Raw genomic sequence first — 14,634 nt, 5'->3', positions numbered from 1 at the left:
GTAATAAATGTTATTTGCAGTTAACAATTTTCTTTTTTCTTTATTACAATATTTATGGCAAGACTAGGTATACTACCTCTTAAAAACGGGCAATTGCAGACTATCCCTCTGGCAATGCTCCTGGGGAGTGACAATCGCTTGCGATCATAACATTAAAGAGTAATAATGTATAATTATAAAAAATAAATAAAAGAGAATACTAAAGGCAAAGTTGTAGTTGTTGTTCTTTGTTTGTTCAGTTGTATATTCACACTTCAGTATATATTCTATATATAGATACCAATATTAACTAGATAACTCTTGTATATGTCTTGCACCTTATAATAATAATAATCTGTGAGAATATACATATGTCTAATATGTAATATAAATAACTGCAATGCAAGCATTTTGAAAGGAACAATTTCAATAATAATTAATGGAATTCAAATGATACCTATAAGTGGATAATTGACAAGAGATCATAGGTTGCGATATGGAAACATACTTCAATAGATTGTTTACCAGCAACAAGTTATACGTTGATGTTTTTAATATAATTTCATAAATTATAACACAGAATACATTAAAGGCATTTTTTATCTTATAGAATACTTAATCGTTAAGTTCTCTGGATTCTCTTCTAAATCTACTATTCATAAATTAAATAGTTTGAACATTCGCTGTCAATAAAATAAAAATATATAATAAGACACTAAAAATCAGTGTTAGTACGCTGAGTGGCCGGCCGAATTAAGGTACATATATATTTTAAGTACCTAATAAGTGACCTTTTTAGTAATAGACACCTCCAAACCAGAGTTCAAAGTAAAGAAAGTGGAGAAAGTAAAACTATTCCAGCACGAATTAATTAACTATTAAAATAATACAAAGTTACGTGGGCTGAGGTAAGACACATGGCGGTTGTGTTGGATTTATGCAGGTACAGAACCTTTGAATTATAATGTGATCAGTGGCCTTTACTAAATTATATTCTGAGTGATATTATGGCCCCTATAATGATAATAAAGAAGATCTTTCATATTTGATTTGTTAAGTGTGCACCACCCTAATACACAGACGTATAAATATTCTGTGCGACTATTCATATAAGCAAAGTTTCATGCCATTCGGTGGAACCATTTAAAAGGAGAGAGCTGACGCACATATCACAAAACATGAAATAAATGTTAACACACAAATAGCACGCTGGAAATTGTAATACAATTATAAAATGATGACATCCAAAATAAAATATTTCGCAATAAATCTGAAGTTGTCATTTACATTTGATTATTGAACCGGGAAGGGTACAACACTTTGCTTTTAGTTTTAGAAAGTTATTGCGATTGTTAATTTTAGCCATTATTATAGAGTAATAAACGACAGAGATATTCCAGTGCATGTTGTTTTGATATTTTAAGAGAGCAAAATTTAAATTTTTGTTTATCACCTCTTTTCCTAAAATTGTGTTTATCAAACGGCCGGACTGGTATTAACCAAACGTGGCTAACCACCGCAAGGAAACTGAAAACTAGAAACTGCATCGAAATCAGACCTTGCGTTTGAGCTACGACGCAACAGACAGACACATAGGAAGACAGACATCGACATCAAACTTATAACACCCTTTTGATGCATCAAGTATTAAAAAAACTATTGTGGTAGTCAAGCACGCTTCGGCACGAATTGGGCCAGCTCGCACCGGGAAAGTACCACACCCCCACAAAAGACCGGCGTGAAATAGTGGCATGCCACTGTGTTTCGTACGGGGAACCGGAGGCCCGTTTCCTTTTCCTCATCCATCCCAGTCCATTCCTTCTTTCCAGTCTTTAATCCGTTCCTTTTCCCTTACTCCATAAAAGCGGGCAGCACATTCGTAGAGGCACTACCTTTGCAAATGTTCATGGGCGGTGGTGATCGCTTACCATCAGGCGAACCACCAGCTCAGTTGCCCGCTACGATATATAAAAAAAAAACCAATACTTAAGTAAGCAGCTCAGAATGTTTTTCTAGCAAGGCACACACACATTCATACAAACATATTCATACGCACACAGCCACAGAGCGGTGAAATAGGATCTGTACAGTTCAATAACATACAGTGATTTTGCAATTTTCATTACTTACCGAGTAATACGAAGTTATTATAGAAAACACTCGGTCTCTGGGGAATACAGAAAGGCACAGTCATACAGCGCAAACCATAAATATCGTCAAGGAATAATGTTGTATTGTACTTGTATTTTTCAACTACTCTCTTGTACAGGTAACGCAATAAATTCGTAATTTAGACGTTGCGTACAGGTTCTCTAGTCCTACTAATATTATAAATGCGAAAGTTTGTAAGGATGTGTGTGTTTTTTGCTCTTTCACGCAAAAACTACGGAACCGATTGCAATGAAATTTGGTACGTAGACAGCTGGACAACTGGAATAACTTATAGGCAACTTTTTACCCCGATATTTCTACGGGATACAGACTTAGGCGGTTGAAAGCGCAGGGTGCAGCTAGTAGATTCATAATTTTATTTAAATTTATATATCGTGACGTGTAAATATTTACTAAGATAAATAGCAAAATGGACAAAGTTTCTCACTATATATAAGTTTATAACCACTTTATTAATCGATACATTTCTATCTATTTATTATTATTTCATTCAAATTTAATAATTTTCGCACATTTACTAAGTACATTACTGAGTAAATTTTACAATGTTTATATTTGTATGTAACCCACTCCTTTAAACTTGATTTTGACGCATTTTAAAAGTTCATGTTGATTTCCAGCTTCACACGTTTATGAAGTTTCGGTATTAGTACAATAATCTTTCTTTCTTTCTTTCTATTTAACAATTTCCTCCATACACGAAGAAAATTTAATTGATTCTGTCAATAAAGCGAGTTTTTTCATCTTTTGAAACTATGTTATTGTTATATCAACATTTACGTAAACGTCACGTTTCCTTTGCCACCAGGTGTACCTTAGGTCACAAACTATCCCAAGTTACTACTCTATCGGGCAATGTGTGTTTACTTAGGCCGGTCCGGGAGATTCACTTAGCAAATATCATTTGCCGCATTTGCTCGGTAATGGCATGAAAATAGAATTTAATAAGCCAGTTAATTGTTTGCTTATTTGACATTTTAATTCCGGATTCCTTGGCTGAGGTGTCTTAAGGATATTACTTCAGTATGTGCGGAATGTTATTTGTTGCCCGGACTTAGATGTTTTAGTAATAAAAAAGTGCTGTTAACACCTGTCAAAATGACGAGAGTTTTGTTAGGTGAATAATAAGGCTAGAAAGAATTTAAATTAAATTCACTTTCATATCAAAATACATGACATTTTAGATGTTATTTGAGTAATGATCTTTGTTAAACTCATTGAGCTTATTTTGTTACAGCAATCAGTTATTTTCATGAGAATGCTATTTGACCACGGCCAATTTCTGCCTGATGTATTTATGGTTGATAGAGTTATCTACACACGCGGACGTTCACCCATGCGGTAGACGGATCAGATTAAAGCTGCTGTTGGCGGTGCGCTGAACGAATGCAGCTGAATGACGGGAAACAGGTAGAGATGGCGGAACATTGTGAAGCGGGTCGCATCTGCCCCTGGTACCTCATGATGACCACGACAGCTCTGTCGAGAGTGATACGACAAGGAAGAAAGAGTTATCTAATTTGGCCCTGCTTAGCAAAGTTAGCATCGTATAATATAAGTAGATTAATGCATCAGTTCTGTATTTTCGCTTCAACTTGTTAATACCTAATGGTATATTTCATGGAACTATATTCTAGATAATACTACCTATATAATACCACTCATTACTCCAGCAGCGAGGGAAACTAGAAAACATAATAATAATTTATATGACGCACGCTGCAACATGCGTCATAACAAAGGTGACGGCATTCCACCAGATAAAAAGCCCTTGTGTAAGGGAATTTATTTTATAACGTGTGGCGAGGCGCCAGCGTTGTATACGCTGTATTGTCATTTATAAATCGTTTTTCACCATACTAAACGCATGCGGAAATAAAATAATAATTTAGAAATTTATTAAAGCATTCCTCATCCCCCATTCCTCATTAAAGCATCTCCTTATCGTAACCAACCCTTCATGACTGCGAGCTTACGCTAAAAATGAAAATTAATGACCAATTAATGGCAAATTCATAAGTATTGAAAGGCGTTGTTTTATGTTATTTACAAAATGTTTTGCAATACAGTTGAATGAAAGCTGTATTATAGTAATGCTCTGCAGGTAGGAAAAACGTATATAAATAAACCTCGCGATATAATCACTGTATAACGAAATAAATAAATGTTGATTTAATTCAATGTTACCCAAAATGTTTAATAACTAGCATCATTATAATCAATTATTTGATTAATCACATTCTAATCCCAACAGCATAGATCTTCGTAAGCCTGCGAGTCACATCCAATTTCAATCAACCAGCTCACCATACCCATCTTACATACATCCGTTAATTGGTCCGGATTTGGGACCTCACCGATACATGTGTCGGAGTGTATGCACAGCATCCCAAACAATGACAGGAGCCGACTTAAGCCGTATCATTAGTAAGGGAGATTAAGGAATCCAACCATGGTTCAGCTATAACTTCTTAAATACTTATTAAGTGACCTTATTCCGATATTAAACTGACATGATTTTAATATAGCGTCAATCGGTAAATGCCACTGCTAATTTACGCTAATTTAAGAGCAGAACCAGAAAGAACAACTATTGAATGACCTATAATTACGAACTGCTGTACTTGATTTCCAGAACTGTCAATGCAACGCAACGCCACCAAAGTCCGGAGTAACTCAGTTTACGGCCGTTGGTTGACACAAGATGGCCAACAATTTCCTCCGATGGCATAAAGCAAACATATCCTGCAGACGCTTAGAATAACAATGTCCTCAATATAGAAGAACAATTACTCTACCAATAATCAGTTATGACAATGTTCATAGGAATTCAGCCTCATAAATTAATACTATATACTTTTACTGGATTTATCTCAATCTTTATAACATATCACGTAACTATAACTGAAGATATCTTAGCTCGAGATGGCAACAGACCTCGAGAAGCTAACAATACGTTATATATCGAAGAGCAGCTGAGTAAATATTAGCGTTTTGTGGTCGCAATAACCAACTCGGCCATGAGCTATAATTTATCGACGCGTATGCCATATGCGGGTGCAATCTCTATTTTGATGACCATTGGCGCAGCGGATATTTTCTTTTTCCTTGAATAAAAACTAGAAATAATATAACCTATATTATAAATAGAATAATATAGCTTTATATCGGTGAAGGATTATTCATTTGGATAGAATACTATATAATAAATACACCGAATAAATTATACAAACTACAAAAGGTTGGTCGCTTTTAGGTACACAATCGTATCCATACTATTCAAAAATATAACCATAACAACTACTCGGCTCCGCCCGGGTTGAACCGGTATAGAATCAAAATACAACATAACCTATATAATAAAATAAAATAAGTTTATTTCTCAACCATAAGCACACATACAAACAAAATATGTTGGTCAATTAATATAATAATATATATAATACTTACAGAGAGCGCAACTTTCATTGGTAAAATTAATTTTAAAATTGGTTTAGCAGATCCAGGGTTTATTCCCTACATTGTCACATACTCAAAAATCTACAAACTTTACCTCTTTATAATAATAAATAGTATAGATTGAATCACACTAATATTATATATGTAAAAGTTTGTTTGTTTGGATGTTTGTCCATCACGATGAAACTACTGAACGGATTTTGATGAAATTTGGTATACATATAGGATATGAGCTGACTTAGGTGATAGGATACTTTTCACCGATTAAATGCTCCCTTGGGATAAAACAGGAATCTTAATATCGGGGCGGAGCCAAGACGAGCGTGTAAAAACTAATAAGTTTAAGATATAAGTAATATTAAAGTAATATTGTTTTTGTTTATTGAACCAATCCACAAACATGCTTCACGAACTCAAAGCAACCACAATTGTACAACAATCAAAATGGACTATTTCAATATTGATACCTCTATTGAGTTACGGAAAGGTAAGTAAGCAATTAAAGTGATGGATATAACGCTCATTGTTGACTCGCCTTTCAACTGTGGGTGAAGTAAAATAGGGTATTCATTAGTTTCATTGTGTTTAATACTCGATGGAGCCATAGATTAAACAAACCGTAAGCTTTAGTAAGGTAATTGAAGGATGAGATGGAGGAAATCATTGTTACAGTTTTTTAGTTTATCTCAAACTTATCTAACTTACAAAAATGGTTACAATGTTCCCAAAACATGGTTGATTGGTTTGAGGATACGTGGGTTATCCAAAAAACGTGTGTGTCGTTTTTAGAGGATAAATGGGATAATGGATTAGAAGGATGAATGCATTTCCAAACTCATGTTGTTTTAGTTAGTTCATTATTCAGTGTTACATATCTATGTCTATTTATTTGTTTGCATGTATGTTTATTCTTTTTACTGGCACTGCAACAATAGGCTACTGAAAATACATGTAAATTCCACCTTTTCATTATTCATTTTGTAAAGATTTCGGAAATCATTATGTGGTGTTATATAAATATTCATACTTTCATTCTATTTTCCTTTCAGTTGCTCAGAATTTTTGGAAATTGGCTTAAGAAGCCTTAGGTTACACTAGTTGTGTTTTAGTCATATCATATAACGAGGTAGGTGCGAATTCCTCATAGCGCACGGCCGGAATCGTAATTCAAAGTAAAGCAGGGCAGGCACAATCTCGAACATAATCACAAACATCCAGAACTGTTAAATACTATTGTTTATTTCATTCTTTTAATGACTGTCTAAAGCTATTTAATAAGAAAGTAATATGTAACATTGGCTGACTCAACAAGTTCATGTATTTACATGAATGTAAATGGCATTACGTGCAAATTAAAACGAAAATAGTTCCTCTTAAAATTTCAATATCCGATCCATCTCACGGATATCTTAATGAAGAACTTTAAGTATGTGAACGGACAACAATTAACAAAATTACTCAACACAAATACACAAATATATCAAAGACATATAGGGCCGTCCCATCCAAACCGATAAAAAAGGCCGTAAGTTTTGATTGTCAACATATAACAGCCCTGGACAGTAATGAGCGTATTATGTAAAGGGTTCAGTCTATTCAGAGAAATAAATTAGATTCCCAAGTACAATGGAGTCGCAACACGACGGAAGTACATCTATTACAGGCACAAATGACAGTAAGGTGAATGTCACAATGGTGGAAGGAATTCGCGACTGCTGCGACTCTATTTATCTACTTTTATTGTGTTCTTCGTGACCTCGATTTTGTACGAGCGGTAGTTTTCTTACTTGTCTATTGAATTGTGAGTATTAAAACAACATGTTGTTAAAACATGACACATAAGATAAGAGTAAAAGAAATGGGCTTTACTGTTTGTTTATAGTTGCTTAATCAGATCGACTTTCAATATCATTGAATTATCATGCAATCCCGTTGCTACCATGAAGATCGATTTGATGGTTGGTATTTGTACAGTTATTTAAGTACTAGCTGCGCCTCGCGGTTTCACCCGCGTAATTCAGTATGGCGTAGGAATATCGGGATAGAAAGTTGCCTATATGTTATTCCAGCTGTCCACGTACCAAATGTCATTGCTATCGGTTCAGTAGTTTTTGCGTGAAAGAGTAACAAACACATACATATCCTTACAAACTTTCGCATTTATATATTAGGATTGAGAAAGGAAAGAAGGAAGTCACACTGTTTTGTATTTTATATATCTTTAGGGTACACAATAAGCTACAATCTTTTAAATTATCTAATAGTGATATAATATATGATAATAGTAGAGATTTTGACATATGCACACACCTTTATAATTTCTCCTAATATCAACTATTAGGTCGAAAACCTAAACAACCTCGCACATGAAGGGAACAAAAGTGAAAATCTCACGTGCTTAAATGAATGGAGATTATTGATCACAGTTAATCCGCTTACCATGTTAATGGGCCGTTTAGCTGTAACGGCGAGTTGAACATATATTTTTTTGACTTTTTGCACAGCGTAGAGAGGGCTTTAGTTCTGTTTTTTATGAGGGAGAAGCATCAGGTAACGTATCTGAAAACGAGCTTTGTAGTGCTCCAATGAGATTGTTAGACGATCCAAACGATTTTGTTTTAGAACTAAAATTTATACAGATGAAATGCATGTTAATAAGTAAGGAAAGTCTTTATATTTACGACAATTATTTACAATCTTCTACGAAACGCTGCTTTTGATCACAGTTTCGTTAAGATATACATAATTATCGAGGTTGTTATTAATATTAGTGTTTAAATAATTACTTCGATATCGAAAAATATCGTCCCAATACCCAAGGGAACCAATAATTATCTCATTCCTGGAAGTCTCAGTGAAGTTTGTGCCTAAAGACCATAAATGTAATAACGCCCATATATACGCTAGTAAATCAAAATAGTAGAAAAAAGCTCGTGATAGCGCGCAAATACTTGCAATATTGTCACTTCCATGCGGAATACGTACTTAAAATAAATATCACGGCCAATAAAATTCAGAGTTTTATGCAGATATGAGCGTTACAAGAAGTTATGGGTCGCATGCAAACGATAGCCTGAATCACACGAATGGTATTGCCTTGTCATGGACACGGGCATCGCCTGGCCGCGAGCCATGTTCAAAAATATGCAGTCAAAAAATTGCCTTTATATAGGCCGGATTGCTGTGTGCGTTTTTTTCAATATAGCATTATTTTTAAGGGAATCTCTGATTTTTATCTGAATTTACAAATCTTCGTATAAAAATTGGACAATGTTCATGACCCATTCGGTAAGACTTAGTTTTGTATCAATTACATATCAGACGTGTTGTCATAACAGTGATGACCGTGTTGTAACTGACAACACTGTACTTATTTATGTGGTTTGCTGTGGTCTACAATAAATTAAATTGAAGAATCATGCAATACAATCTTTGAAAGCTCACGCTAAATGAATATATGAAATGAAAAAAAAAACGTTTATTGTTTAATATGAATTATTATATATTATTATAATTATATTGTTTAACACTTCCATTTCCAATTAATTGTACAAAATGATAAATATATTAAAATTTTATATTCGACTCAAAATACCTATTCTTTTACCATACACCATTACTTTTAATGCAATACAGTCTATTTTAAATTACAAATGAACCTCGCTTTATTGATAGTATCAGTTGCCCAGATTATTTTTCTTCCATTTCTTGTCGTCCTAAGTAAAAAGTTAAAAAAAATCAATACATATATCACAACTATTTTAATCAACTAACCTTTTAAAACAAAATTTGGAAATGAGTTCGTCGTGAGTTTAATAACTCACCAAGAACTATAAACGCCGCTACTAAAAAGTTCATATATAACCAGCCTAAACTCACCTCGGCCTATATCGGGTAACTTTTGACAAGGTCTGTTCCAATCTCAGTTTCGATGAGTACTCGATGAAGCTATCGCAGTTCAACTTTTTGTACAAACATTACTTTATTGACGGTAGACGAAGATAAATGAAAGGAAAATTTTATTCTATATCGGGAAATTCGATTCGTCTAAATATATTTTTCTTAAATTATCTATTTGGGTGTCAGCGGTTGTGGGTTGTTACTTATTTTTATCTGATAAAACTTAACATAAATAACTAAATAATGAAATAATGATGTCTGATTGGTTTGATTTAAAGAGGGTTAATCAAATTGTAGGCTAAAAAATTTTATATTAATTACTGTCACAATATCACACTTCGATAGTATATCGTCTTTCTCGCACCAGACCTGAATAACAACGAAAACTTTAACTCAAGAAATAAATAACATGCACTTCCTAAATTTCCAGTTCTAGATAAATATTAAGTAGAAAATAAATCGCAATGTTCTTAGCCCGGTTTAAGTGTAACGTGTCTCGGCAGTTTCGTTGTTTTACCGTTGAGAGCAATTTATTTGAGACCGGCGTGCACCTGGGCCCACGTGCATGGTTGGTCATACATGGCGATAAAACGTGAACGTTATTTTAATTATATTCTCGTGTTTTTTATGTAAGGGCGGGCAACTGAACTGTACCACCACCGACAGACACAATGCGTTGGCATTTTTAAAATGAAAGGGATACAGATAGGGTTGACGATGGAAAATAAAGAAAAGAATGAAATAAAAAAAAAGGTATAGAATTCAGGTCTCCGTCCACTCTCATAGAACATAACACAGAACATTCACATGCTTCTATGGTTCACGCTGATCTTCTGTGAGGGACTGAAGTGCGCTCGACTCACAGTACAATTGTTTTTAGGGAAGCAACGTACCTGACACGGTAGTTTTATTGGCAACTGAGCATGGGCAACTGAGGTGGTGGTTCGCTTGATGGTAAACGATCACCACCGTACATGAACATTCCCAGAACAGTGCACATGCGAATCCACTTTTTAGGGGATAAGGAATGAGGAAAGGATTAATAACTGGAAATGAAAAATGGACTGGGAAGGCTGAGTAATAGGAAACCAACCTCCCCACTCCCTGTAATGCATTCCTATAGACATGTCAATTTACAGGCATCAAATTCTTGTCGTGTAAATATCGAAGTTAAATGTTGTCTGTCGATCTGTGCACGGTCTCTCGTTGTGCAACTGAGAGCTTCGAATTCTAGATTTGTAATCTACTCTAAATTTTCTCAATCATTTATTCATTATCTCTCAATAGGAGATGCCAGTTCACACGTTTCGGCCAAGTGCTCTGCATACACGACCGGAACAGGAGTGTATTGTAAATCTTACAGCACTGTTCCACCTTTTGATACACTGTACGAGACGCGACATGCGATTTAAATAGTCTTAAACGTGGCTTACATATGCTCGTTCTTTCGTATAAACCTTTATACTGAAATATTGTATCTATGTAGGTTTACTCCTGTTCTTCCTATGTCTTTTGCATTCACAATTGTTTAAACCGTCTACGATCATCGGACAAAAGAGTATTTACCAATGCTTTCAGTTAAAAACAGTTCTGATTAAGAAATTAGAAACTTTTTAACGGATTTTAAACACGATTTATTCATTATATTATTAACCCGACGTTTCGAACACTTTACAGCGAGCGTGGTCACGGGGAGACTGACCGATAAAAAGATTTTAATTTCTAAATGTATAATACTCGCGTAAAATCAAACACAAGAAAATACTAGTTTTGATTAACTTTTGCTATTGTTATTTACGCTTCTACAAAGAAGAAGGATGGCCTTATTCATCCTCTTATGCCGAATGTCGCCTATGTTTCACTACACGTTTTAATATTATAAATAAACATTCAAGCAATTTTTAACGTAAACAGGAAGCAACATTTCCAAATATAGTACACATGAAACAAATCAATCTTTTAATTACACATTACCAACTTACACACGTACGAACTTTTTTCTCCAAAGGCTACTAATCTGCTATATTCAATGGATCATTCGTCCCAAGTTTCAGCACTACGTATAAGTAGAAACGGTGAACCATTTCTAAATATCAATGCCAAAAGATTTCCAGCAAGGCTCGCCCTCCGACACACCCACATACAATCTCTAAATCCCTAACTATATTAAACTTGGAGATGAAGATTCGAAACTTCTGTTAAGTATTCCGCCTTAGGACTTAAATGCGACATTTACATACCGCGTTTCCATGCGCCGCTTTAGATTATCCATCATAATTTTTAATGCCACTGCTTGACGATTGGCCTAATGGATATGAGAGTTCCATGCATTGGATTAATTTCGAGTTTAAGATTTGATTAACTTGAATTTATATTTATGGAATTCAATGTGGAATTCATTTGGTATAAAATTTTGAAGTCGATCCGTTCTGTTTTCAGATTACCATTATAGCTGAGTCACAGAATAATAATCCCTGTGCCTGTGTGCGTGTATTTGAGTTATTTTAAACAGTTTATCCACTTAACCAATCTAATTATATGCACGATAATCAACGTCAAAGCTTAATCAAGTTTAATGCAAAAAATAATTAACGCGAACGAAAACTTAGGGCCGAGTTTCAATATTGAGATCTTGGAAAAACTTATGCAGTCAAGGCTTGACAACTCGAAGCAATCAAAGTTGTGATAAATGTTTGCGATGAGTTCAAATCTTTGACTTTGATTTTAGTAAGTTGCTTCTAGTTGAAATTTTAATGCTATATACACTTTTTAAGCAAAAGATTTATATGTATATATTTAACTAAGATTCATGTGCGATATGTTGTTCTCTACTCTAATATTATAAAGAAACTTATGTATGTTTGTATCGTTTTCACGCAAAAACCGCTGAACCGATTTCAAAAATTATTTTACCATTACAAAGCTACAACTTCAGTGAGTGTCATAGTTCATGTATGTTATATCTCATGGGCGAAGACGGGCTGTATAGCCCCTCCTTATAAATAAATAAAATAATTTTAAGTCCACAAATTGGGTCCGTTGAAGAGAATATATTTTGACAATACCGACAACATCGCTACTGCAAAAGAGACTCGATGGAGACCACTTGACTCTAACGAAAATTGGCTTTAAAGTTTAATAAGTCACGAACGAAGTTTACTAAATGGTGCGAGTAAGATGATTTTCCATTTTACATCGAAAAAGACCGTTTCCATTTACAATTACAAGGACAGTCTATCGTTTTTTGGTATACAGATTTAACGTGTTATTATGTAAATAATGTAAAAATAACTCCAAGTTACATCAGCTTTCTAGAAACCGCCGCGGACAGACAGGCGGCGGTTCATGGCGAAAACTCAAAATCATTCAGCAAAAGGATATAAAGGTTAGTTATTAACTACGGAACCCTAAAAAGTATTGGATTTGTTTATCATATCATTCACCAAAACAACAACAACGTCACATCCTTTTCTATCGCGCTGTAAAATTTACCGCAATAAAAGAAATACTTTGAATTGACATATCTAATAAACTGTAATACAATTAAATCGGTGGTAGTTGCTTCTAGAAGTATTGAATAAATAAATGTACGAGTTTTAGTTTGAAAAATAACTCAATATATTATAATCGTACACGACTAAACCGCTCAATACAATATCTCAAATTCCTAGCATAGCCACTAATGTAAATTAAAACTTGACACTTGTATCGGGGAGTCGAATATTCCACCCATAATATTCTATTGCTTAGAAACTTTAGCCAACCGAGATAGTTACCTAATGGGTATTGTAAAGTGAACTATAATTATTGTGCCCGAGTTCTCTCGAGTGCTATTGTACGGGAGTTTCTAGCGGATGTTCATAATTCCATTTTATTCGAGGATATGAGAATAATTTTGTTAATAATTCATTTTAAAGTTGCCGTCTTGCGGTGTTTGGTGGAACGACGTGTCTTTGTTGGATTTAGCGTGTTTGACGGGTTCAGTACGAGTAGATTTATTACAGAAATAGCCTTATTTTTGTTGTTTGGGAGACTTAAAAAACTTCTTGTTATTCTGTGTTCAGTGACTCCTTCAAATGCATCCTTGGTTGAAATTTATACATGCAATGCTTCTAAGTCCATGTCATCAAGCGCATTGGCAACTCTGTTATGAACTGTTGCGAAATCTGTTTTGCGTGTAAGAGGAACAATTCTATTTAAAATTCACTAATTCAATCATTCTTTTCTATAAAAAAAATTTACGACTCTGGGAGTTTCCAGTCCAGTTCCAAAAATGAGACCAAAAGATAACAATTGGCCATCAAACACAAATAGAATCACGAATTTAGAACCTTCTTCGTTTTTGGGACCGTCAGTTAACAACAATTGTAACTGCTTTCAGTTCCACCACTTTGAAATTTATACTTAATATATTAATTTATATTTTTATACAGCTTTGAAATTCGTAATCTGTGGTAAACCTTGGAAACACCTAGCCACTCACCCAAACAAGCCTGTCATTAAGAACATTAGCCACACACACACGCGTGCGAACCAGTACCGTAACGTAACGTACATACCGTACCGTAACGTACCTACGCATACGTACCAGTGATTAGGAAAGCCATAAAATATTCCCAAGTAAATTTGTAATCAAAACATTATCCACACTCTCGCCTTGTGAAAGTCAAAAAGAGTCGCGTAAACTTATTAGGAAACGCGGGCAAGCACAGAATTTTCCAAGCAAGGGCCCCCAAGTTAGATTAAAATAGTTGCTAAGTAACCTCCCTATTTACTTACTACTTGTATGACACGCGGAACGTACCCCACACAAGTGTTGCCCGCGAGTTTTCCCGTTTTATTGTTTTTACGACCATAACGGCTTTAACGAAGGTTTTATAAGGACTCATAAAGATATGTGTATTCCTCATAGTATACACATTACATGCGAAATAATTATACAAATTCTATTGAACAATCTTGTTTCAAAGCTTTTTTTGATATGTTTAATTATATATATAGACGTCACAGTTAAAAATTTTCTCGACTGATTTTTTATAGACAAAAGCAGTTTTGCCTGACACCCGTTGTAATAATCCGTTGAATCATAAATAATAATAGTAGTTAATTTTCGCAAATACGTAT

The sequence above is a fragment of the Zerene cesonia genome, chromosome 1 (genome assembly GCF_012273895.1).
Source record: "Zerene cesonia ecotype Mississippi chromosome 1, Zerene_cesonia_1.1, whole genome shotgun sequence".
Taxonomy (NCBI): Eukaryota; Metazoa; Arthropoda; class Insecta; order Lepidoptera; family Pieridae; genus Zerene; species Zerene cesonia.
This window is presented reverse-complemented; position numbering follows the sequence as displayed.